Below are 26823 nucleotides of genomic sequence, written 5' to 3'. Positions count from 1 at the left end.
CAACGGATGAATGAACACCGCTCGACAATCACCAGGCAAGAGTGTTCTCTTCCTGTTGGGGAACACTTCAGCAGTCACGGGCATTCAGCCTCTGATCTTCGGGCAAGCATTCTTCAAGGCGGCCTTCACGACAACGCAGAATCGCTGAGCAGAGACTGATAGCCAAGTTCCGCACACGAGGATGGCCTCAACCGGGGTCTTGGGTTCATGTCACGCTATCTCTAACCCCCACGACTTGCCTGGGCTTGCAAAATCTCACTAACTGTCCTGGCTGAAGACAATACACATCTCTTTAACCTGTGCTTAACGCTCTCTCCACTCACATTGTCTGTACCTTTACGACTTGATTACCTGTAAAGCTTGCATTCCAACCATTATCTTGTAAATTGAGTTTGTGTCTTTATATGCCCTGTTTGTGAACACAACTCCTACTTACCTGATGAAGGAGTTCCAAAAGCTCGTGGCTTGTGCTACCAAATAAACCTGTTGGTCTTTAACCTGGTGTTGTGAGACTTCTTACTGTGTTTACCCCAGTCCAACGCCAGCATCTCCACGTCATTACTAATTCGTGACAGTGCCACTGTGCTCTGTCTCCCGCCCCATTATCCCTACACTCAACTATTTTGATGAACTCGTGGCTGGTCTCCTACAGTCAGCCCTCTGTAAATCTGAGGTCAGCCAAATCTCTGATGTCTATTTCTTAACTCGCCATAAGTCGTAATATTCTATGTTAACCAACATCCGCTGACTCCCAAGTCAAGTAACATCTTGATTTTAAAATCCTTTTTTTCAAATCCTTCTACAGCAGCTTCACGTCCTTGCCCCTCCCTATCTTTGGAATCCAGACCCTACCAACCTTATGACCCTCAGATATATGTGCTCTTCTAATTCTGTCCTCTTGTGCATTCCCAATTATAAATGCTCCGTACTTGGTGACCATGCCTTCGGTTCCTTGCTTCCAAGCTCTAAAATTCCCTCCCTGCATCTCTTCGCCTCTCCACCTCTCTTTCCTCCTCTAAGATACTTCTTAAAACCTACCCCTTTGACCAAGCTCTGGTCATCTGATATATCTCCTTGTGTGACTTTGTGTCATATTTTGTTTTGTAATGCTCCTGTGAAATGCCGTGGGGCATTTCATTATGTTAAAGGTGTTAAATGTAAGTTATTATACAGGTGCTGTACAAATATAATTACTAGCTACAAAAAAATGTGCTGGTGTTTCCTAGTAAAAATATTGAATTATCTTTGATCAGTGTTTAATTATTTGTCTGTTTTTCTGATTTACAAGGACAGATGAATGTAAGGAGTTTTTCTAGTTTTAGGAAGAGAAGCTTAGCTGAGGAGAGAGATGAGCAAACTAACTGATTGGAACAGCTGTTCTCTGTTTTTCTTTCTGAAGTTCTCAAGCACGATCACGGCTTATACCAGATTCTAGATACAGCTCCATTGTCAAGGGAAATGATTATTTTTGCAGATTCTTTCACTTGAGTTTGCACCCATTACTCACTGAACTGCCAACAGAAAACATAAACTTCGCTCTTTGAGCTTATCTTTGACATGGAAAATAAAAAACGTAGTAGTGGTTGTGCATATAGATAAAATGTATTTATCGAAAAAAAATCATGCTTATTCACTTGTACCTGAAAACAGAAATTGATTTACTAGAACCAGGCGGAAATCTGTGTTCCTGGGAGACACCCCCATGAACATTGCTCTCATTTCGCTGCTATCTCAACCCCTTGACCACAACCAGTGCTGCCAAATACTGCATTCAACCCTGAACTTTGCCAATCGCCTAGTTCCTCCCCAAAGTGGTGCCAAACCCCAAAACTTCCCAGATAGGCCTGAGCTCCAACTCCTCCTTACTGCTGTTTAACCTGAGAAACCTCCTGTACTACCAGACCTCAAGTCCCCCAACTCAGCGCTGTCTAATGAGTGCCCCAGCCTAGTGTTTTCAACCTTAAGCATCCTGCAGCCCAATGCTGAATAACCTCAGAAACCCCCTTTCAACTATTAACAAAGCACAGGATCACCAACTTGAGCTGCCAAATTCCAAGCCTTTACTCTAGCTCCACGTACATGAGCGAGCTCCAATTTAGTGTTGCAAAGCAATGGACCATTAGAGTTGAGCATGCCTCATTTGGTTAAATAAAGGCAAAATACTGCAGATGCTGGAATCAAACAAAAACAGAAAATGCTGGAAAAAACTCAGTCGGTCTGACAGCATCTGTGGAGAGAGAATGGAGCCAATGTTTCGAGTCAGAATGATCCTTCATCAGAGCTGCATATGAGTATATCATCTTTAGGATGAGACATTAAACAGAAGTTCTGTCTGCCCTATCAGATAGATATAAAGTTCTAATGGCCCTCTTATGAAGAAGACTGGGGTGTAATCCCCTGTGACCTGAGCAATGTTTATGCATCAATCAACATGACGACAACAGCCTATGTTATCATTTATCACATTGCTGTTTTGGGTGCTTGCTATGTGCAAATTGGCTGCTGTGTTTTCAACATTGCATCAGTGACTTCAAAAAGTACTTCATTGGCTGTAAAGATCTTTGGGATGCCCTGAGGCATCTTTCTTTTGATGTCTACACTTGTCAACCCGATGATGCACACCTGTATTGCTGTTTTTAAAAAAAGAATGCAAACCCTTTTTATTTCAATCTTGTTGCAGTCTTGATCCAAACATGGCCAAAAGTGCCTCAACATATCTCACCATAAGATTCAATGGCATTAGCGACACTGAATCTCCTACTGTGAGTATTCTAGGGTTGTCATTACTCAGAAGTTCAACTGGATCACACAGGAAATGCCAAGGCTACTAAAGCAGGTCAGAGGCTGGGTATTATGTGGCAAATATCTCACCCAAGTCACTGCTTAACCTACAGTCAGCAGTGAAAGAATCCTCTCTCTTTACCTCGAATGTTGCAGCTACAACAGTGCTCCTAACGTTCGCCACCCTCAGGACAAAGTTAACCATTTGACCGGCAGCTCATCCGCCGCCTTAAGCAATGACCAGGGATGAGAAATTTATGCTATTTGGATAATGGAATTTTGCTCTTTTAATTTCTTTTCCAAGCTCCGCCTCCCCTTAGCTGCCATCACCTCTATTGTTGACAAAGCCAGGAGGAGTGAATCTCAGAAAACCTGGAATATCTCTCTCAATAACAAGGCCAGGAATAGGTTTGGGTATGTCTTGTCATTGGGAGGTATGATCTGCTGCTGGTGGCTTGATGGCGCTACGTGGTTTGGTGGGGGGGTGGGGAGGCTGGAGCAGCAGAGTCTGAGCCTTAGCGGGTTCAATGGGCTTGGGGGTGGGGATCAGCAGTGCCTGAGTCTGGGCAGAGTTTCGTGTGGGCAGAGGGATTGCTGGGTGATGGGAGGGTTCTAGGGAGAAAGAACTGTTGAGTGACCATTTTAGGCAGGGAGAAAAGGGAGGGAGTTGCGGAGAGGGGCTGTTGAGTGATTTGTGTGGGGAGAGATGATTTGGGAAGAGGGGCTACTGAGTGTGGGGAGGAGAGCTGAGGAAAGGAGTTGCAGTTTGTGTGGGAGGGCAGGAGAGGTTTAGGAAGAGGGGCTGCTGAGTGAATGGGGGAATAGGGTTGGGAATAGGTTGTGTGTATATGTACATGTGTGGGGTGGGGACAAAGGGGCTGATAACCATGTTTGTGTAACGAGGAGAGGGACTGAGCCTCTGTCACCAGGGATTATGAAGAGCTTGGCTGAAACCTACATGAGTACATAAAATAACATTTTGACGCAGATTTTCATACTTAAATTATGCATGTTGATATCTAATACATGAAGTTTAATTATATGCTTAATGTTACTGTGCTACTTCATTGCTGTATTGTTTTTGCTGTTTCTGGGGTCACGTTACTGAGTTTTTTGATATTCCTTCATGTATTATGAACATTGCTGGCAAAGACAGCATTTATTGTCTACCCCGAATTGCCCTTGAGAAGGCAGTGCTGAGTTAAAATGGGGTAGCATTGGAAAATAGTACTTTGTGAAGCACTACCCAAGGTCTTTGTTTCACTTCACATGTACACAATCCAGCAAGGTTGGTTGTTAGGTATAGACTTCATCCCATGTTACAAGCACTGACTGCATTGAATGCTGAAATGTTTAGATCACCTTGATGATTTGGTACTAGAACAAAGAACAGTACAACACAGGAACAGGCCCTTCAGCCCACCAAGCCTGCACTATACATGATGCCTTTCTAAACTGAAGATCTTTTGCCTCTACACAGTCCGTATCCTTGCCTATTCATGTATCTGTCAAGATGCCTCTTAAATATTGCTATTGTATCTACTTCTACCACCTTCTCTGGCAACATGTTCCAGGCACATACCACCCTCTGTGTAAAGATTTTGCCTCTTGCATCTCCTTTACAGTTTTCCCCCTTTTACCCGGGGGTGTAGGTTTAAAGTAATTGACATTTCTACCGTAGATAAAAGATTCTGACTATCCATTCCATCCACGCCTCTCATAATTTTGTAAACTTCTATCAGGTGACCAGTTAGTCGAATCTCCTGTTCTACCTAATACCAACCAAACCAGGCAACATCCTGGTAAACCTTATCTGTGCCTCCTCCATTGTCTCCATATCCTTCTGGTAGTGTGGCGACCAGAACTGTATGCAACATTCCAAATGTAACCTAACTAAAGTTCTATACAGCTGCAACAGGACTTGCCAATTTTTATGCTCTATGCCCCGACTGATGCACTGGTCTACGGTTTTGATGGTACTTTCTAAAGTTTCAACCGCCTGAAAGTCTAATAATTCACCCGTTTGAAGAAGTATTTGTGTTCATTGCAGATCATATGTGCCATAATCATGATTCCTTGTCCCAAAAAAAGTTCAGACCTTTTTGTCTTCAGCTGCTTTCATTGATTCTCTCCACCACTGGCACATTGTGGCTGCAGTCTTTACTATCTACTGTCTATCACCCAGGTTTCTGCGGTATAACCTTCCAAACCTGCGATCTTCATCATCTAGATTGATAAGAGTAGATGGTGTAAAGGAACACTATCTGTTCCAAGTTCCTTTCCAAGTCACAAGCTATCTTGACTTGGAGATATATCACTGTTCCTTCATGCTTGCTGGGTCAGAAGTTCTTGAACTCCCTACCTAAGGTACTGCGATAGTCCCTTCACTATCAGTTCAAGTAAGTGGCGATGAGGACAACTAGGATTGGTCAATAAATGCTGTTCTTGCTGGCAATACCTGTATCCTGAGAAATTAAAAAGGAATATTTTTTGTGTTGCATGCTGTAACACTTCTGTTGTAAGACAACATATTGTCCAATTTGCTGTAAACAAACCCATGCAAGATCGAACTTGTGAAATTTGATGGTGTACCGAAGATCTTGTGCACAGCTCTTTGGGTCTAAATCACTGCCCAAAGTTGCAGGTAGCAGTTAACATATTCACTTGTTAACATTTTAAAAGACACTTCTAATGCTGTTAAGGTAAAACATTCCACAACTGTATAACGACATAATAACATGCCATTTGCTAAGTTATAATTACATTGTTCGATGCTCCTATCTCTTTCGAATAAATGTCACCACATCTACAAAGGAATGAAACAATTAAGTTTAAATTATAGTGTTTGCTTAAAAAGAACTTCACTTGAGTAAGTCAAGGTTATATATCTGCGTTATATATAATATGCATTGGGCCTGCCAGGTTGAGAGGAAATAAATTACTTAAAAGCACTGAATCATAAATAAGTTTGCTGAATCTTTTGTGCAGAATAAACTGAGCAGTTCATGGTATAATATTGTCTGACTTGTTCTGGTTTTAAGAATGTATTTTGGCAGTTGCATGCTGCTTTTGTCATGGCCAGTATTTTGTGTAGTAATGACGAAGAAACTGTCACCATTCACTGTCATTTCTTTTTTGAAATGGATAGCAATTTCTAGAGTCTGCACTTCTCAGTATAAATGCAAAAATCCAGAAGTTGCTATCAGTGATTCAACTTACCCACAGAGTATGCTGTTGAAGTCACCCAGTCTGTAATCAATAGAGACTACTTCTTTAGCAGTCCCTCAGGGTCGAGGATGACTTGCTTCCACTTAGCGGGGTGGGGGTGTGGGTGTGTGGGTTCTGCAATGGCTGAAAAGTCCAACCTTGGAGCTGCAGACTTTGCCACAGGTGGGCAGAATCAACAGAAACACTGAACCGATGAAAACTTGTCCCTTCTGGGGAAAACAAGAAAGACTTGCTTTACTTAAAGACCTGGTGCTTTACATGACCACTGGACATCTCAAAGCGCTTTACAACCAATGAAGTGCTTTTGAAGTATGCCCATTTCTGTAATTTTGGAAATGCGACAGCCAATTTTGTACACAGCAGAATCTGAGCAGGAAATCCATTCTTGTGTGTTGATTGAGGGATGATATTTGGAATATTGTGAGAAATTCTGGGCCCCATATCTAAGGAAGGATGTACTGGCCTTGGAGAGGGTCCAGAGGAGGCTCACAAGAATGATCCCAGGAATGAAAATCTTGACATATAAGGAGTGTTTGAGGACTCTGGGTCTGCACTTGATGGAGTTTAGAAGGGTGAGGGGGGATCTCATTGAAACTTACAGAATATTGAAAGGCCTGGATAGAGTGGACTTGGGGAAGATGTTTCCATTAGTAGGAGATCCTTTTCTTTTGAGGCTCTTCCATTAGTAGGTCATCTTTTACTCTGAGTAAAGGATGACCCTTTAGAACCGGGATGAGAAGGAATTTCTTCAGCCAGAAAGTGGTGAATCTATGGAATTCATTGCCAGGTCAGTGAGTATATTTAAGATAGTGATAGGTTCTTGATTGGTAAGGGAATCAAAGTTAACGGGGAGAAGGTGGGAGAATGAGGTTGAGAAACTTATCAGCCATGATTGAATGGCAGAGCAGATTTGAATGGGCGAATGGCCTAATTCTGCTCCTATATCTTATGATGTGGAGATGCTGGCGTTGGCATAGGGTGGGCACAGTAAGAAGTCTCACAACACCAGGTTAAAGTCCAACAGGTTTATTTGGTATTACAAGCTTTTGGAGCACTGCTCCTTCATCAGGTGAGAAAGCTTGTGATACCAAATAAACTTGTTGGACTTTAACCTGGTGTTGCGAGACTTCTTACTGTACCTATATCTTATGCTCTTATATTGACCAGGACAGTTGGGATGACTTCCTTGCTGCTCTTGAAATGTTCCATAGGATCTTTTACATTCATCAGAGGCAGGCGAGACCTCGGTTTAATGTCTCATCTGAAAGGCGGCACCTCTAATAGTGCAGCACCTTTTTAATACTGCACGAGAGGGTCAGCTTTGTAACTGAGGTGAGAATACCACGAACTGAGCAACGACTGACACACAAAGCTATTTAGTCTATTAGTCTCAGAAAAATCTTCAACCTTGTTGCATGAGGTGTAAATGGTTTCATAATGATGTACCAAGTTTCTGAATAGCCTTATGCAAACCCTGGAAGAACTGGTTTTATGTTTATAGAAAGTTAAATTTCTCCAATCTGTGTTTTTTTAAAGAAAATAATTTGTTCTTGATAATTCATCTTGTACCTGAATACCATATGTACGCTGCATTCATTTATTTTGCTTTCAGAATAGAATCATGGAATCATAGAATCCCTACAGTACAGAAGTAGGCCATTTCGCCTATTGATTATACACTGACTCCTCACTCCCCTCTCCACCTCCATAACCCCATGCATTTACCCCACTAATTCCCCTAGCCTACACATCTTGGGGTTTTTAAGAGACCATTTAGCATGTCCAATCCACCTAACTTGCACATCTTTGGACTATGGGAGGAAACCAAAGCACCTGGAGGAAACCCATGCAGACGTGGGGAGAACATGCAAATTCCATACAGTCACCCAGAGCTAGAATCGAACCCATGGCCCTGCCAGTATGAGGCAGCAGTGCTAACCACTGTGCCATCATGCTGCCCTCAGGCTTCCTGGAATAGGGAGAAGCCATTACTCATACTCCCCACTGAAAACGAGTTTGAGAGTATCATTCTCTTGGGGATTCCTGCACTGACTGATACCCATACAATTTGTATTTCCCTGTGCTCTCTAGCTATGAAGTGACCACCTTCTGTATTAGATGTTTCAGAAAATTCTTAGCTTCCTGCAATCCATGCAGTGATTCCACCTGCACCTCAATCTCAATAACCCTGAACTCGAGCAACTGGAGGGACTTCCTGCATGTGGTAGTTCCCATGCCCTGGACACAGTCCCACCTGCACATTTTTCCTTTTTGCAGAGGTACTTTCTTTTGAATAGATCAGTGTGCTTTTTCCATCAATCAAATCGAATGAATTTTGAATATCGCACTGCATTATTGGCAGAAGAGCAGTTTGTTCTAGTTTACTGTGTCTCGCAATCCTCCACAATCAATGCCACAAAATACTGATTTATTAAGTGCTCAGCTCATTCATGATGTGAATTACTTATGGTAAGGTGGCCAATAAATTGCACTTATTTAAAATTGGCAAGTATTTTGTTCAGTAGAGACTTTTTGTACTTTGGATTGGAACAAAGATTCAGTGATAAAAGGAAACTTTAATGGATTAATTATGTCCAGAGGATATCAATTTTGAAAAATTGGCTATTGAAATGGCTGTCTCCATTCAAATATTTTTCTTTACAGAACCTTGTACAGTACTCCCCATGAGCAGGTAAACCTGCTTCCAGTTCATTGACCATACCACTGAGTTTTCAGCATGGCTGGTCAGACTCGAGTAATTTGGTTGTACAAAGGAGCAGCATGTAGTTTTAAGAATTTGGGATTATTTGTATTGATTCTTAAGTCATCCAAAGTGTGGAGTAGCAGCCGGGGGGGGGGGGGGGGGGGGGGACGGACGGGACTCAAATGGCCCCGAATCAGAGATAGAAACAACATGACCTGTGACTGTTGCCATGATGCACTATTTCTCTTTAACCTCTTAACTGGTTGATCGCTTCAGACAGCTGCATCATCTCTCCTCCATTGTCCAGATGAGTGGGACTGTTTTCACCTAGTTCCGTTTTTAGGTTTTTGGATGCAGCAAAAGAAGCTCAATGGTAATAGGGATATGCCTTTTGGCCCCTGGAGCTTATTCTACCAGTGAGACCATGGTTGACCTATGACTTTTCTATATCCATTTTTTAAAAATTCATTCATGGGACATGGGCGTTGTTGGTAGGCCAGCATTTATTACCCATCCCTAGTTGTGCTTGAGAAGGTGGTGGTGAGCTGCCTTCCTGAAACACATGCTGTGGGTTGAGTGACTTGCTGGGCCATTTTAGAGGCCACTGAGAGTCAACCACATTGCTGTGGCTCTGGAGTTGCATGTAGGTCAGACCAGGTAAGGACGGCAGATTTTCTTCCCTAAAAGAACATTAGTGAACCAGATGACTTGTCCAACAATTGACAATGGTTTCTTGGTTATCAGAGGACTCTTAATTCTAGATATTTTTTATTGAATTCAAATTCCAGCATCTGACGTGGTGGGATTCAAACCCAGGTCTCCAGAAAATTAGCTGAGTTTCTGGATTAATAGTCTAGCGATAATACTACTAGGCCGTCTCCTCCCCATATCTCTTAATGCCTTTGTATAAAATTCTAGACAATCTCGGATTTAATCAATCTAATTGCTGTTTGCAGAACAGATTTTCAAACTTCCATCACCTTTCGCGTGCAAAAGGTCAGGCTTCTAATTCTTAGATTGTGCTGCTACACTTCAGCCTACAAACCATTCCCAGCAATGTTTGCTACCTCTTGCTGTTTCTTGACTCCACTCAAACTGATTCTACAGCTTGCTCCTTCGATCTAAGCTCCCTCTTACTCATGAGTGAGTGTGTCTCTTAAGAGTGCGACTGCACCTCCTTTTCCTTTTTGCCTATCCCTCCTAGAATGGAGGGACTAGAATGGTTGATGAGGGACTAGAATGGTTGATGAGGGAAGAGCCGTGGATGTCGTCTATATGGACTTTAGTAAAGCGTTTGACGAAGTCCCTCATGGTAGGTTGGTGCAAAAGGTTGGATCTCATGGGATAAAGGGGGAGGTGGCTAGATGGGTGGAGAACTGGCTTGGTCACAGAAGACAGAGGGTGGTAGTGGAAGGGTCTTTTTCTGGCTGGATGCCTGTGACTAGTGGTGTTCTGCAGGGCTCTGTATTGGGACCTCTGCTGTTTGTGATTTATATAAACGATCTGGAAGAAGATGCAACTGGGGTGATCAGTAAGTTTGCGGACGACTCGAAAATGGCTGGACTTGCAGATAGTGAGGAACATTGTCAGAGGCTACAGAAGGATATAGATAGGCTGGAAATTTGGGTAAAGAAATGGCAGATGGAGTTCAATCCAGATAAATGCGAAGTGATGCATTTTGGTAGAACTAACGTGGGGGGAGCTATACGATAAATGGCAGAACCATAAAGGGTGTAGATACGCAGAGGGAGCTGGGTGTGCAAGTCCACAGATCCTTAAAGGTGACGTCACAGGTGGAGAAAGTAGTGAATAAGGCATATGGCATGCTTGCCTTTATAGGACGGGGCATAGAGTATAAAAGTTGGGGTCTGATGTTGCAGTTGTGTAGAACATTGGTTCGGCCGCATTTGGAATACTGTGTCCAGTTCTGGTCGCCACACTACCAGAAGGACGTGGAGGCTTTAGAGAGAGTGCAGAGGAGGTTTACCAGGATGTTGCCTGGTATGGAAGGGCTTAGTTATGAGGAGAGATTGTGTAAACTGGGGTTGTTCTCACTGGAAAGACGGAGGATGAGGGGTGACCTAATAGAGGTGTATAAAATTATGAAAGGCATTGTTAGGGTGAATGGTGGGAAGCTTTTTCCCAGATCGGTGGTGATGTTCACGAGGGGTCATAGGTTCAAGGTGAGGTGGGGGAGGTTTAACATGGATATCAGAAGGACGTATTTTACGCAGAGTGGTGGGGGCCTGGAATGCGCTGCCGGGCAAGGTGGTGGAGGCGGACACACTGGGAACGTTTAAGACTTATCGAGATAGCCACATGAACGGAGTGGGAATGGAGGGATACAAAAGAATTGTCTAGTTTGGACCAGGGAGCGGTGTGGGCTTGGAAGGCCGAAGGGCCTGTTCCTGTGCTGTTTTGTTCTTTGTCCTAAATGACGAATATCCATGGATATTCAGGTCCCAATTTTGGTCATCCTGCAGCCATATCTCCCTAATGACAATCGAATCCTACCCATTTACCTCAATTTGTGCATTCAAATCATTAACCTTTGGGTGAATACCATGTGCATTCAGATATAGTGCCTCTAATTCTGCTTTTTAACAATATTCTCTGTTATCCTATTTGATACTTCCATATGCTTCATCTGACTTTTATTTTTGCTTTTGACTTTCCTATTTCCATTTATTAGTTTTGCTTCCTTCCAATCTGAGCTACCTCTTGGGTTCTCACCCCACTGTCAATTTAGTCTAAACCCTCCCCAACAGCACCAGTGAATATCCCTGTAAGGATGTCAGCCCTGATCCTATTACAATGCAGCCCATCCATCTTGTACAGGTCCCACCTGCCCCAGAACTAGTCCCAGCGCCTCAGAAGTCTGATGCCACCCCTCCTACACCAGCTCTCCAGCCACATACTTAATTGCTGAGTTCTCTTATTTCTGTGCTTACTAGCACTTTGGACTCTAATCAATCAGATTACTGCTTTAGAGGTCCTGCTTTTCAATCTCTCTTCTATATCCCCGACACCTGATTTCAGGACTTCATCCCCCTTCTTACCTGACTCATTGGTACCGTTGTGGATCCCAACCACTGGAGTTCCTTCTCCCACCAGAAGAATATTTTGCAACAGCTCTATGATATCCTTAATCCTGGCACCAGCGAGATAACACACCATCCTGTCACATCTATTGCCACAGAAACACCTGTCTATTCCTCTAACTGATGAATCCCCTATCACTACTGCTCTTGCTCTTCTGTTCAGCCAAGCCACCAGCGGTACCACAAATCTAGCTCTGACTGCACTCCTCCGAGGAACCAGCACCCTCACTTATACCCAAAAGTGGAAAACTGATTGGCAGCTGTGACTTGGGGGACTCCTGCCTGGTTCTCTTGGTCTGCCTGGTAGTCACCCATTCTCTTTCAGTCTCCGGGTTCCTAGCCTGCAGTCTTTCAAACTCTCTGAATGTGCTATTCATGTAGCTGTCAGCCTTGCAGATGCACCACTGTGATTCCAGCTGGCACTTGAACTCTGAAACCAGAACTCAAGTTTCCTTTAATACGCTTAATATTTGAATCCTTCAGTAGTAATTCAGCCATATGCTGGTTTCTCGTCACAAACACCCTTCATTGTGAACCAAAGGAAAAGACCACTCCTGTACCTTGCAGTCAGGTAGTCTCCACCTCAGGACCTACAGCAATGATCGAGGTAAAGTTACAGGCTTAAAAACCATCACTGGCTGCTCCCCATTGGTTGAGCCTCCGCTCACTTAACAAGGCAGCTTGTACTCCATGAGGCCCACTGGTAGATCTATTAGTGGTGATCATAACATCATCACCCCCCCCCCCCCCCCCCCCCCCCCCCTCCTCCTTTAGGTCCCCGTCTCTTCCAACAACCCATTTTGTGGAGGTCCTTTCTGTCATTTGGCGCTCGGGTGGAGGTCTGTTGAAGGTGGGCTGAGCCACATGGTGTAAACCCCGAACAGGGCACCTTCTCTCCTGGAGGGAGTGTCGCAGGGTTACCCAAGCAGGTTCCGCTTCAGCCCAAAGGCCTGGCTTTTCAGTCTCCATCTCCGAGTCAATACCTTCACTATCCAGAAGGGCCAATGCAAAGTCAGCTTCAAGCTGTGGGCTGGCACTGGCAGTGGCTATCTCCATGGCTGGTGATGAGGGCAGCTTGTGCAAGGACTCCCTGGCCCTGAGGTGGTCTAAATGCTTCTTTAAGGTTTTACCCTGAATCTTGACCTTGTAAGATACCGGTCCTATTTTCTCTGTAATGATCCCAGGGACCCATCTGGGACTATCCCTGAAGTTCCTTACGTAAACCTGATCATCTGTTACAAAAGTTCTTTCTGTCCTCGTGAAATCAAAAGTTTCTTTTTTTTTGGTTTTCCTACTGGGACTCCACCTTTTTCATCATGTTTGGCAATAATGGGCTCAATCTGGTATGAAGCCAGCATCCCATCAACAGTTCTGCTGGAGCAACACCAATTGTGGTAAAAGGTGTGGTCCTGTAATCAACAAAATTCATGCCAGTTGAGTCTCCATGATTTCCACCAGTTATTTCTTCATACAGAAGGCTATGGAGGTCAGGTCATGGAGTGTACTTAAGACAGAGATAGATAGGTTCTTGATTGGTAATGGGATCAAAAGTTACAGGAAAAAAGCAAGAGAATGGGGTTGAGAAACTTATCAACCATGATTGAATGGCAGAGCAGACTTGATAGGCCAAATGACCTAATTCTGCTTATAGTCTTATACCATTTTAGAAGGTTTGATCCACCTCGTTGCCAGTCCATTTGACAACAAGTGATCAGATGCAGTGGACCTGTTGGATACCATTGGAGAGTATGAAGTTCTGGAAATCAATGCTGTTATCGGAAACCAAGACTTCCGGTATTCCATGTGTGCTGAAGCTTTGCTGCAATTTCTTGATCATAGCTTGAGTAGCCGTGGAGTGCATCTCTATCCACTTGGAGTGTGCATCGACCATGATCTAAAACATAGAACTCATAGAGGGACCTGCAAAGTTCACCATGTACACGTATCACTCGCATGCGTATAGGGAGGCTGAAGATGAGAGCTGTTGAATTTCCTGGCACAGATCGCATTGCTTTACCAAGTCTGTGATGCCAGAATCAAGACTGGGTCACCATGCGTAATTCCTAGCAAGCTCCTTTATTTTTGATACTTCCGGGTGGCCGTCATGTAGTTCCATTAATATTGGATGTCGTCCTGGGGGCGGAAACAATTACTCGGGACCCCCAAAGAATGATCCTGTCTTCAACGCTAAGTTCAGATTTCATTTCTTCGGCCGGTCATCCTTGGCAGCCACCATGTAAGATTATGTTCTAATTTTGGACAAGGTTGGGTCTTTTTTGGGTCCAAGCTTTAATCTGCCTTGTTGACACTGGCAAAATTTCCAGAAAGTTTAGTGTCAACATAACCTCTTCCACTGCTGATATAGGAGCCAGGCTTGTGAGCAACGGGAGGCGACTCGGTGTGAACGCATTAGCTATTCAGGTCCCAGGGCAGTGTTCCAGAATGCACTTGTAAGCTGCTAGTAACAAGGCCCAGTGCCGTATCTAGGGGGGGGGGGGATTCCTTTGTCCTCTTTAAAGAGGTTTAATGATCATTAAATGAAAGACCATAGATCTATTGATGGAACGTCTTCACACCAAATATGACTGCCAACCCTTCCGTCTCAATTTGAGAATATCTTGTGTCCAAAAGGGTCTGAAAGGCATATGGGGTGGGTTCTCCAGCTGTCTTTTCAGTGATGTGACAGCACTGTACCAATCCCATACGGTGAAGCATCATAGGTTAGAATAAGTTCGTTCTTAGGGTTGAAATGGACCAGTAAATTGGAAGGCAGTAATTGATGTTTAACCTTAGAAAAAGCCTCTGACTGCAGAGCTTCCCAGGACCACCTGTGGTATTTTGGTAGTAGGGCATGCAAGGGGGCCAGCATGGAAACTAAATTCTGGAAAGATTTTTCTTCATAATTAACGAACCCAGGAAGCATTTTAACTCCTTTGGTGTTCCTTAGGGCCATGCGTCCTTGATGGCCATTACTTTATCCGCTACTGGATGTAACCCCTTGCCGTCTAATCGGTAGCTTAAATAGGTTACTTTGCCTGCCTGAAAAAGTTATTTCTACTTCAAGCGAATTCCCGCCTTGGAAAATTGATGCAAGACTCCTAGTTGGCCAGGTGTCCCTGTTCTGAAGCCCCCCATTATCAAGATGTCATCTAAGTATACTGCTACCCTGGGTAGCCTTTGAAGAATGTTATTCAATTGACAACTACACTCTTCTTTAATACTCTTGGTGGCTGTTTTAAAGTACAAATTGGATTCTGCCAACAGCTTCTTTTGGTGGTCAGGTCCTTTATGCCACATATCAATCTGTCCCATTTTGTTAAGAGGTGGTCCAAATTCGCAATATTTAGCTAGTTTCTGCAACCTGACCAAGAATTCAGTCAGGTTCCCCTGGGTTCTTGCCACCATGTAGAAGTGATATCACTGGAGAATTACCAGGGGTTTTGGGTCGTAGTGGTTTTTTACCAAGTCTACTAGTTCATTCAAAGTTTTTGAGTCAGGGGCATTGACGAGGCCTTTGACAAGGTATCGCATGGTAGGTTGTTGCATCAGGTTAAATCTCACGGGATCCAGGATGAGCTATCTAAATGGATACAAAATTGACTTCTTGACAGAAGCCAGAGGGTGGTTGTAGAGGGTTGTTTTTCAAACTGGAGGCCTGTGACCAGCCGTGTGCCTCAGGGATCAGTGCTGGGTCCACTGTTATTTGTCATTTATATTAATGATTTGGATAAGAATATAGGAGGCATGGTTAGTAAGTTTGCAAGTGACACCAAGGTTGGCATAGTGGACAGTGAAGAAAGCTATCTCCGATTACAACGGGATCTTGACCAATTGGGCCAGTGGGCTGACGAATTGCAGATGGAGTTTAATTTAGATAAATGCGAGGTGATGCATTTTGAACCAGGGCAGGACTTAGTCAGTTAATGGTAGGGCATTGGGCAGAGTTACAGAACAAAGAGATCTAGGGATAAAGGTTCATAGCTCCTTGAAAGTGGAGTCACAGGTGGACAGAGTGGTGAAGAAGGCATTCGGCATGCTTGGTTTCATTGGTCAGAACATTGAATGCAGGAGTTGGGACATCTTGTTGAAGTTGTATAAGACATTGGTAAGGCCATACTTGGAATACTGTGTACAGATCTGGTCACCCAATTATAGAAAGGATATGATTAAACTAGAAAGAGTGCAGAAAAGATTTATTAGGACGCTACCAGGACTTGATGGTTTGAGCTATAAGGAGAGGCTGGATAGACTGGGACTTTTTTCTCTGGAGCGTAGGAGGCTGAGGGGTGACCTTATAGCGGTCTATAAAATAATGAGGGGCATAGATGAGGTCGATTGTCAATATATTTTCCCAAAGGTAGGGGAGTCTAAAACTAGAGGGCATCGGTTTAAGATGAGAGGGGAGAGATACAAAAATGTCCAGAGGGGCAATTTTTTCTCTCACAGGGTGGCGAGTGTGTGGAACAAGCTGCCAGAGGTAGTAGAGGTGGGTATAATTTTGTCTTTTAAAAAGCATTTAGACAGTTACATGGGTAAGATGGGTATGGAGGGATATGGGCCAAATGGGGGCAACTGGGACTAGCTTCAGGGTTTTAAAAAAAGGATGGCATGGGCAAGTTGGGCCGAAGGGCCTGTTTCCATGCTGTAAACCTCTACAACGCTATGACATTGCCTAGGTCAGACTTCTTGTCACACTGAAAGTCAGCACGGATTTGTGAAGGGCAAATCGTGCCTCACAAATTTGATAGAATTTTTTGAGGAGGTAACTAGGTGTGTTGATGAAGGTAGGGCGGTTGATGTCATATACATGGATTTTAGTAAGGCGTTTGATAAGGTCCCCCATGGTCGGCTTATGATGAAAGTAAGGAGGTGTGGGATAGAGGGAAAGTTGGCCGATTGGATAGGTAACTGGCTGTCTGATCGAAGACAGAGGGTGGTGGTGGATGGAAAATTTTCGGACTGGAGGCAGGTTGCTAGCGGAGTGCCGCAGGGATCGGTGCTTGGTCCTCTGCTCTTTGTGATTTTTATTAATGACTTAGAGGAGGGGGCTGAAGGGTGGATCAGTAAATTTGCTGATGACACCAAGATTGGTGGAGTAGTGGATGAGGTGGAGGGGTGTTGTAGGCTGCAAAGAGACATAGATAGGATGCAAAGCTGGGCTGAAAAATGGCAAATGGAGTTTAACCCTGATAAATGTGAGGTGATTCATTTTGGTAGGACTAATTTAAATGTGGATTACAGGGTCAAAGGTAGGGTTCTGAAGACTGTGGAGGAACAGAGAGATCTTGGGGTCCATATCCACAGATCTCTAAAGGTTGCCACTCAAGTGGATAGAGCTGTGAAGAAGGCATATAATGTGTTAGCTTTTATTAACGGGGGTTGGAGTTTAAGAGCCGTGGGGTTATGCTGCAACTGTACAGGACCTTGGTGAGACCGCATTTGGAATATTGCGTGCAGTTCTGGTCACCTCACTATAAGAAGGATGTGGAAGCGCTGGAAAGAGTGCAGAGGAGATTTACCAGGATGCTGCCTGGTTTGGAGTGTCGGTCTTATGAGGAAAGGTTGAGGGAGCTGGGGCTGTTCTCTCTGGAGCGGAGGAGATTGAGGGGAGACTTAATAGAGGTTTATAAAATGATGAAGGGGATAGATCGAGTGAACGTTCAAAGACTATTTCCTCGGGTGGATGGAGCTATTTCGAGGGGGCATAACTATAGGGTTCATGGTGGGAGATATAGAAAGGATATCAGAGGTAGGTTCTTCACGCAGAGAGTGGTTGGGGTGTGGAATGGACTGCCTGCAGTGATAGTGGAGTCAGACACTTTAGGAACATTTAAGCGGTTATTGGATAGGCACATGGAGCACACCAGGATGGTAGGGAGTGGGATAGCTTGATCTTGGTTTCAGATGAAGGTCGGCACAACATCGTGGGCCGAAGGGCCTGTTCTGTGCTGTACTGTTCTATGTTCTATGTTCTATGTCAGGACCCCACATGCTTAGATGACATCTTGATAATGGGAGGCTTCAGAACAGGAGCACCTGGCCAACTAGAAGTCTTGCATCAATTTTCCAAGGTGGGAATTCGCTTGAAGTAGAAATAAGTTTTTCAGGCAGGCAAAGTAACCTGTTCAAGCTACCGATTAGACGGCAAAGGGTTACATCCAGTAGAGGATAAAGTAATGGCCATCAAGGAGGCATGGCCCTATGGAACACTCTTTTCATCACCTTCAATGTTGTTAGTGCGGAAGAAGTAATGCTTGCGCTCAGTATATTGGATCCAGTCTTCACTGGTGTTATAGGGCTCAAGTTTCCCAGAAAGAGGCACAACGGTTTTTTCTTATTGTGGAATTCTTGATGTTCAGAGGGAAAGATGGAGGAAAAAATGTTTTCCTCTCCTTGTCGCCAGTGTTATAATTCAGCCACTCACCAACACCCTTTATTGTGAACCATAAGAAAAGGTCGCTGTCATGACTTACAGTCAGGTAGTCTTCATCTCGGGACCTACAACTACAGTCCGGGTAAAATTTCAGGCTTAAAAACCCCTACTGGCTGCTTTCCATGGTCGAGCCTCTGCTCGCTCAATAAGGCAGCTCTTGCTCCACAGGTATATCTATTAATGATTCCTCTGTGACCTTTGTGGTCGTCATAACACCTTTCAGTCTTCTGCCCTGCCACTGTACTGAACCTGCTCTTTTTATGGTCAGAAATGTCATCCTATGTTACAATAACAAACTATCTTCCTTTGTCTTTTTTAACCTGTATGTAGTTCTTGATATGGATGATCACACCATCATCTCTCCACTGTCACCTAGCTGTGTGTGAGGGCTTTCACCTGCTGCTATTCTTATTTTGTTTTCATATCCCTACATAGTTGCACCTATGTGTAATCTTCTCTCACCTTATAAACCTCCAAGATACTTGTGATTCTTCAGTTCTTGCTTCTGTATTTTAATTGCTTTGCTATTGGTGGCCATATCCTCAGCTGCCAAGACCTTTAGCTCTGGAATTGTGCCCCCTGCCTTTCCTTCTCTCTACTGGAAATTGCATTTGACAAGTTTGTTAGAGTCCTTTGAGGATGTAACAAATAGGGTGGATAAAGAGGAACCACTTGATGCAGTGAAATTTAATTTCCAAAAGGCACTCAATAAGGTGCTGTATACAAGATTGCTACATAAGAGAACATGGTGTTGGGCGTGATTTATTAACATGGACAGAGGATTGGTTAACTAAAAGGAAGTTGAGAGTCAGGATAAATCCTTTTCAGGTTGGCAAACTATAACCGATTAGCCTTACTATTTACAATCTATATTAATGATTTGGTCAAGAGGGCCAACTGTATTTGCTGATGATATAAAGATGATGTGGAGATGCCGGCGTTGGACTGGGGTAAACACAGTAAGAGTTTTAACAACACCAGGTTAAAGTCCAACAGGTTTATTTGGTAGCAAATGCCATTAGCTTTTGGAGCGCTGCTCCTTCATCAGGTGGAGTGGAAATCTGCTCTCAAACAGGGCACAGAGACACAAAATCAAGTTACAGAATACTGATTAGAATTAGTATTAGATTAGATACAGAATACTGATTAGAATTAGTATACTAATCAGTATTCTGTAACTTGATTTTGTGACTCTGTGCCCTGTTTGAGAGCAGATTCCCACTCCATCTGACGAAGGAGCAGCGCTCCGAAAGCTAATGGCATTTGCTACCAAATAAACCTGTTGGACTTTAACCTGGTGTTGTTAAAACTCTTACGATATAAAGATGGGCAGAAAAACAATTTATGAGGAGGATACAAAGAGGCTGCAAAGGGATATAGTAGGTTAAGTGAGTGTGTTTAAATTTGGTAGATGAAGTATAATGTGGGAAATGAAGGTTGTCCACTTGGTAGGAAGAATAGAAAAACAGTTACTTTAATGGAGGGAGACTGCAGAATTCTGTGTCAGACAGGGAACTGTCCATCTGAAAGTTGGACTGTCCAGCATAAAATCACGCAAATGGCCTCTCAATGCCCTCCCTTCTAAGAAGCAGTTCAAAAACTTGGTGAAAGGCAGGTTTTAAGTTATCTGCCCAGAATATTCCATGTTTGGCATGGTGTCAGTTTTTTTGGATGACGCTCCTGTGGACTGCCTTGGGACCTTTTTTTACATTAACCATGTTATGTAGATACAAGGTGTTGTTAACAGCTTGCTCCCCTGAGATTTTAGTTTTTGAATTCTTAGCTGAGTTCTGTTTACGTCGCCTCGGAGTACTGACAGTTGTCTCAAAGTTGTCTATGAACTGCTTATTGCTGTTCTGGGATCCACTATACTCTGCTGCATGAGTAATGCTGCTTCCCTGAATGTGTACACCTGAGCTGTTGGTTTAGTAAACAAGATGCCAAAACAGAGCTGATGAATCAGGTGAAGGAAGGGCCCTTCTGGAGGCACTCAGCTGTTCAGATATTCTTTTCTCTAAGCATGTAACACCTTTGAGGAATGCAAAGAATGTGCCACTTTTCAGTAACAGTGTATCCCTGAACATCATTGAGAAATACTGTTATTCATTTAAACATGACAGTGATTCTTACTGAAATTTGACCCTTGCCTATCTGGAGCTGGGTTGTAATCATTAAAGTGTCATGCACCAATGTATGAAGGGAACTCTGAGGAGGCAGTAAAGTAGTTCTGTGTCTAGGTAGAGATGATGTGGAGATGCCGGCGTTGGACTGGGGTGAACACAGTAAGAAGTCTCACAACACCAGGTTAAAATCCAACAGGTTTATTTGGTAGCAAATACCATAAGCTTTCGGAGCACTGCTCCTTCGTCAGATGGAGTGGAAATCTGTTCTCAAACAGTGCAAACAGACAGAATCAAGTTGCAGAATACTGATTAGAATGCGAATCCTACAGCCAGCCAGGTCTTAAATGTACAGACAATGTAGGTGGAGGGAACATTAAACACAGGTTAAAGAGATGTGTATTGTCTCCAGACAGAACAGCTAGTGAAATTCTGCAAGTCCAGGAGGCAAGCTGTGGGGGTTACTGATAATAGAACATAGAACATAGAACATTACAGCACAGAACAGGCCCTTCGGCCCACGATGTTGTGCCGACCTTCATCTGAAACCAAGATCAAGCTATCCCACTCCCTACCATCCTGGTGTGCTCCATGTGCCTATCCAATAACCGCTTAAATGTTCCTAAAGTGTCTGACTCCACTATCACTGCAGGCAGTCCATTCCACACCCCAACCACTCTCTGCGTGAAGAACCTACCTCTGATATCCTTCCTATATCTCCCACCATGAACCCTATAGCTATGCCCCCTTGTAATAGCTCCATCCACCCGAGGAAATAGTCTTTGAACGTTCACTCGATCTATCCCCTTCATCATTTTATAAACCTCTATTAAGTCTCCCCTCAATCTCCTCCGCTCCAGAGAGAACAGCCCCAGCTCCCTCAACCTTTCCTCATAAGACCGACACTCCAAACCAGGCAGCATCCTGGTAAATCTCCTCTGCACTCTTTCCAGCGCTTCCACATCCTTCTTATAGTGAGGTGACCAGAACTGCACGCAATATTCCAAATGCGGTCTCACCAAGGTCCTGTACAGTTGCAGCATAACCCCACGGCTCTTAAACTCCAACCCCCTGTTAATAAAAGCTAACACACTATATGCCTTCTTCACAGCTCTATCCACTTGAGTGGCAACCTTTAGAGATCTGTGGATAATGTGACATAAATCCAACATCCCGGTTTCGGCCGTCCTCATGTGTGCGGAACTTGGCTATCAGTTTCTGCTCAGCGACTCTGCGCTGTCGTGTATCGTGTAGGCCGCCTCGGAGAACGCTTACCTGAAGATCCAAGGCTGAATGCCCGTGACTGCTGAAGTGCTCCCCCACAGGAAGAGAACAGCCTTGCCTGGTGATTGTCGAGCTGTGTTCATTCATCCGATGTCGTAGCGTCTGCATGGTTTCCCCGATGTACCATGCCTCGGGACATCCTTTCCTGCAGCGTATCAGGTAGACAACGTTAGCCGAGTTGCAAGAGTTGGTACCGTGTACCTGGTAGATGGTGTTCTCACGTGAGATGATGGCATCCGTGTCGATGATCCGGCACGACTTGCAGAATTTCACTAGCTGTTCTGTCTGAAGACAATACACATCTCTTTAACCTGTGTTTAATGTTCCCTCCACCCACATTGTCTGTACATTTAAGACCTGTTGGCTGTAGGATTCGCATTCTAATCAGTATTCTGCAACTTGATTCTGTCTGTTTGCACTGTTTGAGAGCAGATTTCCACTCCATCTGACGAAGGAGCAGTGCTCCGAAAGCTTATGGTATTTGCTACCAAATAAACCTGTTGGACTTTAACCTGGTGTTGTGAGACTTCTTTCTAGGTAGAGAAGCAGCCCAGTAGCTACTCCCTTGTTTTAGAGTTGACGAAACGGACAAGCAAGGAAATGAATGAGCTCTGAGGACTGGCTAGTCTGGCAAGCTCTTTCTTAACTTTACAGAGGAGTACCTAGACAATATATGGAGTCACTCATGAAAGACTGTTGGCTAGATTGCATGCATGAAAGACTATTAGCTGGTTCGATAATACCTCTCAAAATTCCCCGCTGCTGTAGGAATGAAGTCTACATTTAGCAACGTCCCACCTTCCTTTGTTTTGAGAACCTTCAATGTTAAATCAACCTAACAATTGATTTCTGGTCCCCTTCAAATATGTGAACCCATGAATGGATAATGCAAGATCATACAAGGTGCTGTAATCGTTTTTTTGGGCTGAATATGATATTCGCAGTATTATTCATCACAGAATTATGACAATGCAGAAAGAGCTCATCGTGTCTGCACCTGCTCTCCAAATGAGCATTATGACATGGTGCCATTCTCCTGCCTTTTCCCCATATCCCTGTATGTTTCTATTCAGATAATCACCTAATGCCCTCTTGGGGCATATCTGAACCTGCCTTCATCACGCAGTGCAGTCCAAAGTTTTTTCTCGCATCACATTTGCTTAATTTACAACTCACTTTAAATCTGTGCCCTCTCGTTCTTGATCCATTTACAAGTAGGCACAATTTCTCTGTATCTACTCTGTCCAGTCCCCTCATGGTTTTGTTTACCTCTATCAAATCTTCTCTTGGCTGCTTTCTTTACAAGAGAGCGGTTTCAACCTCTCCAATCTGTCTTCATGGCTGAAGTTTCTGATCTCAGGAACCAATGTTTAAACTTCTCCTACACTCTCTCCAAGCAGTCGCATCCTTCCTATAGTGTGGGTGCCCAGAATTTTACACATTATTCCAGCTGAGGTCTAACTAGCGTTTTGCCTAAATTCAGCATAACATCCTTGCTCTTGTACTTTGTCACTATTCATAAAGTCCAGGATACTACTTTTTATTAACTATATTTTATGCTTTATATTAACTATCTATATTAACACTTTATATTTAGTCCTTTGTATAATTTGAGCTGCAAGGTTGATTTAGTGACACACAATTTGTATGAGAACAGGTAGTATCATTGAAAGTGATGTCACTAGCATAGCTGTAACATTTTAACATGCACTGAGGAATGCCATTGGGGGGACCAGCACATCCAAAGAAGGATGATGTAGGTAACCAGAAACTGAAAGTATCCACATTATTTCTAACCAGTCTGTCAAACCAAACACTGGGAGAGAGCTGTGGCAATGGATACGGCATTTTGCATTTGTTGCGTAATTTATTGGGATGGAAGTTTAGGGGCCGGTGAGCGGAGAAAGAGAGCGAGAGTAAGATCTATCTCTGAATCTTGATCTCGCACTCCCCGTGCTCTGCTCTCCATTTCTCCATACCACCACCACCACCATTTGTACTTTAACTACTCCGGGCTCCTCCTTTCTCTGCCCACTACCCACCCAACCATGGTAACCGTTTTGCCTATGATTCGGGTTCAGCTTTTGGCCAATGCTTCTGGTAAATGACAATGAGAAGGGCCTAGTGCTGTGCATGCGCAAGCATGATTGGGCATTCACGCATGCATGACAGCAAAAACCTTGCAAACCAGAAATTCTCATACCATGTCAAAATTTACTGCTGACTTTACAATTTGCATGCAGTACTAGGTTTTTTGTGTAAATGGCCAGACTGATGCATTCATTGGTCCTATTCCTTCCACTCTGTTCCTCCCCGTCCCAATTTTCCCAGGGAAGTAGGCTCTGCCCTGCCCTTCGCTTGTGCTCTGCTTCCAGCTTGAAATAAGACCATGCTGAACATTAAAGCTGTGATCAAAATCTTAGGCTAGTTGCTAAATAATGAGGGGTAAGTTGCTGAGATTTTGCTTTAAATTTGGAAAGCTGCTCCTTGATCTTGAAATAGGAGAGATAAACAGTCTCAAATTGAACTGAGTTTACTATGGAGTCCTACTGTTGCGCAGGTCAATAGACAAAATACGTTTCTTGTCACATACACAAAGTGCTTCTGTAGTTGGATCCTCATGTCAATTGCTAGTTTGTCAATGGGCAATGCTTTTAGCTTGACTAAGGAGAATTCTTTGATCTGAATTTAGTAAAGTGGCTATTGCTTTGTTATGCTGGACTTCCATTCTTAATTTCAACCCCAGTCTTATTGTTGTCCTTTATGTGATAATTTATGATTTGAAGACTAATTGACATTTATTTCCTTACCTTTCTCTGCAGGGTAAAACAGATGACACAGATCTGGACTAGTCCATTGGGACCCAACTGTAATTTCATTGAAGTTAAGACTGCTAGTCTTAACAGCCAGCAGCAGATGTCACCTGCTGATCATTCATAAAGGTTGATGGCGTATTTGTGCTTCGCTTTGGTTCCTGATAGAATTGCACAGTAAGAACATTTTACAGCAACACTTACTGCCCTAAGTTATTTATTTAGTTAATTTTGTGTATTAATCTTGCAGTGGCACTATGCCTAGTGAAACAGAGGAAGTATCTTGATTTTAAAAAAAAAACATTTTGTGCAGTAAAATGGAACATTTTGGAACATTGGTTATCAGGAACCTGCAGTTTTTTGTTCTGGGCTACCAGACAAAACAAATACAATCCCACTCGTGTGCTTGTTCCCCATACCCTTTAATATTTCACATTTTCAAGTTACTACTTAAATCCTTTAAAAAATAATTTATAGACTCTGCTTCAATAATGATTTATAGCAGAGAGCTCCCCATTTGTGTAAACGATTTTTTTCTACTTCCCAATTTCAATTCTTGTGACCATTTGAAACATGTGCACTCTTGTTAACTTTCTTGTAAATCTCTGGAAACAAATCTTATCTCTATTTGGTCTCATAACTTTCATCATGAAAACCTTTTATTAGATCACCTGGTAGAAAGGGGCTATGATTGGGTGCCTAGGGTGAGAATCTGGATACGTGCTAGATTTCGTAGGATCCCCAAGAAGTAATTGAAACTGCTCACTTTCTCCAGGTCGTGACCCATAATCTTTACACCTTCACTCTGATCCTGGTGTCTAGGCTCAAACTGGCAGCTCATAAATTAGGTTGTTGGTCTACTGATCTTCATGCTGCTGTCTCTAGTGCACCACTCCGTATACTTGGTCATGTTCTCACCATCCCCACCACATAGCTCAATGTCATCTGCGAACATCATTGAACATGGCACTTCCTGTCTTGCTTGTTCAGTTAGAACTCCCATGACAATCAGGGAGAAGAAGGGTCTCAGTGACGATCCTTGGTGCAATCTAACTTTGACTTTGAAACACTCCCCCTCCGCACTGCTTCTTGCTCTTGTCTGGCACTCTTTATTGTTTGTCCCTTGTAGTAATGGTTGGTGGTACTTGGGGATTTTACGAAATCTAGCACATATCCAGATTCTTACCCTAGGCACCCAATCATAGCCCTTTTCTAGTTCTGTATCTTTTTGACTGCACTCCCTTGAATTTCAGCTGTGTGTTACATGTCTAATTTGGTACATTATTTATAAGCTTTTTTGAAAATAAATATAACCAATATTGCATTTCCTATCTCTCCTGCATTAAGTGGGTAAATAATTCTGCATTTAGAAACTTCAGGCATTTGTCCCTAATTTAACTGATCTGTGCAACTCCAGTTTTGTCTGGAAAACTAGGAATGGCTAAAAGTAGCATCCTGAAAAAGACTTAACTGTGTGAACTGTTTTAAGTTGCCTCATAGAAACACTGCATTATTATTTTCTCCAAATGTTTGCTTTTGTGGATTATTTTAATTGTGATTACATGTAATGTATAAAATTAATTGCGGGATATGGGCATTACTGGCATTTGTTGCCCATTCCTAATTAAACGCATGAAGATGAGCCAACTTCGTGAACCACTGCAGATCAAGTGGTCAAGGTACTATCACAGTGATGCTCGATGGGGAGTATCAGAATTTTAATACAGTGACCATGGAGGAATGGCAACCTACATCCAAGTTGCTGTTTTAGTTGGGGAATTAAGTGCTACTTTTCATGTGTCTGCTGCTCTTGTCCTTCTAGGAGGGGGAGAATAAACCTTTGGAAGTTGCTTTGGAAGAAACCTTGTTGAGTTGCTGCAAGTGTCATATAACCATAATGCACCTTTGGTGCAGTGACTTGAGGGTGGAATTTTCATAAAGAACTTCACATAAAAGTGTGAAAATGGGAGTGTTGTACACAGGTCTTTTATGTGAGTTTGGCACTGCAATCTTCTGGCACACGCAATTTTTCTGACTGCTGGGGTGCGGAGCCTAGTGCGCTGGGGAAGCCGGCTGCAGAGCGCTCGGGTGCCGTTGCGCATGGAGGCCCGATCACAGACTCAACTGGGAGACCTACTCTCAACACGCACCAACATGGGTCACTGGCATCTGGACAGTCCTGATGAGTCCCTTGGCCCCCCTCCTCCCGGCATGACTATCCCCAGCATGACCATCCCCCCTGCCAGCAACACCCCTTGGAGAGTCCCCTGTGCATAAGCACACCCCCACTCGGGCCACACGCCCCTGGCGCACTTATGGTGTCCAACCAGGCACTGTCAGGGTGCCAGGTGGGCACTGC

General features: G+C 43.6%; 1 protein-coding gene across 2 annotated transcripts in view; it reads left to right on the top strand.

Annotated features, from left to right (window-relative positions):
• LOC144500569 (protein TANC2-like) overlaps window positions 1-26823 on the top strand; it is a 1073639-nt gene that overhangs the window by 146198 nt on the left and 900618 nt on the right. For both annotated transcript variants that reach the window (XM_078223699.1, XM_078223697.1), the window contains exon 2: window positions 24474-24641. The gene's annotated coding sequence lies outside the window, so the exon portion shown is untranslated. The remainder of the gene's footprint in view (window positions 1-24473; window positions 24642-26823) is intronic.

This window comes from Mustelus asterias, chromosome 11, assembly GCF_964213995.1.
Source record: "Mustelus asterias chromosome 11, sMusAst1.hap1.1, whole genome shotgun sequence".
Lineage (NCBI taxonomy): Eukaryota > Metazoa > Chordata > Chondrichthyes > Carcharhiniformes > Triakidae > Mustelus > Mustelus asterias.
The sequence above is the reverse complement of the archived record's forward strand: the minus strand, read 5'-3'. Positions and strand labels throughout refer to the sequence as shown.